Source organism: Falco biarmicus, chromosome Z (genome assembly GCF_023638135.1).
Source record: "Falco biarmicus isolate bFalBia1 chromosome Z, bFalBia1.pri, whole genome shotgun sequence".
Classification (NCBI taxonomy): Eukaryota; Metazoa; Chordata; class Aves; order Falconiformes; family Falconidae; genus Falco; species Falco biarmicus.
In genome coordinates this window covers 37,516,470-37,519,117 of record NC_079311.1, presented here as the reverse complement: position 1 = coordinate 37,519,117, position 2,648 = coordinate 37,516,470, and positions in this window count along the sequence as shown.

The window sequence follows — 2,648 nt, the reverse complement described above, 5'->3', positions numbered from 1 at the left end:
GATTGTCACGCTCGAAGGATGATGCCGATGGTTGGAAGTTCAGTGGCATTTCTCAGGGGCTGATCCTGAAACCAATATTGTTTAATATCTTTACAAACTCACATAATGGGATAAGGTCCTTGGCAAGTTCACAAATGAGCTAAGCTGTGGGGAGTGGTAGATAAACTGGAGAGAAGTCCTACTCAAAGGGACTGACTGAGTTCAAAGGGTTCTCAATAATCTGAAGAAATGCGCAGACAGAAATCTCACAAAATTTGACAAAGAACATGTGGAGTCATGCCCATGGAGTGGACAAACTCAATACCCCAGGAAGACTCCTGGAAAGGGACTTCGAAGAAAAACTTGTAAGGATCCTAGTGGACAAGTTTAATATGGGTCAACAATGTGTCCTTGCAGTAATGAAGGCTGTGTACTGGGCTGCGTTGGCAAAGTGCAGGAAGAAGGTTTAAGAAAATGATTATTTTCTGCTATTCAGCATTCATCAGCTGTCTAACTGGACCATTATGCAGAGTTTCCCGTCTCCTAGTACAAACAAGATACTGACAAACTGTAAGATATTCACCAAGATATCTGGGGACCTGGTGCACAGGAGTTACTGTCTGTGGTACTAGAGTCCACACAGAGCTGCAGCATGGCTGTAATCTTCTTCTATCTTTTTCTATAGCCTAGTAAAATCGAGCTCAGTTTTCAAAACACTAGCACAGTAGCTACATTATGTTGATAAAAGTCCTTAATCTGTCATGGATTATCTGTTATCTGGTCCTCTGCCCTTCATAATTGTTTGTGAGGAAGGGCATAGGACTTCTCTACCCTATTTACCATGTGGTAGAAAGTGTTAAAAATGAGAAGGAAATGTAGTAAAATACAATGTATATGCCTTTGGTATATATGCACTTGCATTGTTGCTAACAGATGCGTACTAAATTATATTTTTTACAAGTGTACCAAATTCTATTTTAGAGTCTTCATTTTCTCTTCTCAGAATATATTCAAACCCTTGATTTTTTCCACCACAGATTAATTTTGTGATCTCTTCTAGACATTTAAAGATGAAGATGACATACACCATGGAAAAAAAACCAACAGAAAGGTAGGGAAAAGTATTAACAATTCCTCCCCTGTTCCCTGTGCCTCCCCCCCACCCCACCCCCCAGCCCCCCCGCCCCATAAACCAGTAGTTTTTATGTGAAGACCACTATGTTTCTGAAGTGTTTTCTTATCTTATTAGACTTTTTGGATTTTTCTTCAGTTGATAACTCTAGCACAAATCTTATCTTCTTGTGATGAATCAGCACTAGAATCTACTGCAATATTCATTACACACTTCCAAATTCTATGACAAAACCTTTACCTACATTACTGTTATTTTTAAGGCTGCCCCTGAACAGTCAACAGTATGAACAAATTGTAGTGTCACATATGCTAACATATTTCAATCTCAAAGACCTTCAGGAGGAAAAAAATCTGAAATATATAAGAAGAAATTATTTTTATTAAAGATGTAGTTGACATTTGGTTTATCATCTGCATTAGGCATATAGTAATAAATCATTCTAAGAATATAGGAAAAATCTAAACTAAGCTGACTATCACATGATTTGTTGCTGTGGGTTTTACAGTATTTTTATAAAAGCAATCTGTGAAGTAAGGCAGTAAATCACTCATTTAAAGTGTGAGAGGATTTTATTAGGCTGGCCTTGAAACAGTGGTAAAAACAAAGATTTTAAAATTTAAATCTTTTAAGTTTATCTGTCATATCATATTTTAAATGTATCTATTGGCATATAGTATTCTTAATAAACAATTGTTCTCTTGGTTTTGTTCTTCATTTTACAAAAAATTCTGCAGTCTACATTCATCAATAATCTGGGATTATACCCATGTTGGATTGTCCAGCAGGCTAACTGGGTATGGAAATTAATTTTGCCATTAGATTCTAAAGCCTCATTTTCAATATGTTATGAAGTTCACATAAATGGGTTGTGAAAATGGAAATTAAACTTGTCTTTTACTGCACTACTGTTCAAGGATCAAAAAATTTTAGTCTTATCCTTTAAGAATAGAAATACTGTACACCTAAAACTTCCAATGAGTTGACTCATTTTCAGATTTTTAGACATAAATATGCTCGATTTTACTACAGCAGTTAATTTCTAGAATGCCCTTATTAATTCTAATTATCTTGATTAAACATAAATTTATTCACCCTAAAATGGACATTTTGCAAGTACTGCCTAAAAAAAAATTCCCTTTGCATTTCTTCAATGGTTAATATGCTTTTGATTTTAAAGTTTGCAGTTAATGGAAAACATTCTGTTAGCTGAAAAGCAACAAACCAGTATAATTCATCTTGAGAAAACAAACTGAACTCTTTCTGTGATATTTGAAAAGTGCTGCTAGCAGTGTTCTAACTGATCAGATAAAGTGAAAAAATCTAGGAAAATTCACAGTAAGAACTAAAGGTACTGACCAGATCTGCTCTCATCAGTGAAAAAATCTTACAGATACCAACAAGTGTTTCCAGCATTTGCCCTCAACATTTGCTTTTTATATTTGTGCTGAGATTTCCACACACAATTTCCTGTTTGAAGTTATTTATGAATCTAATCGCAAAACTTTAATATCCTTGACAATTTGAGTGTGCAAGT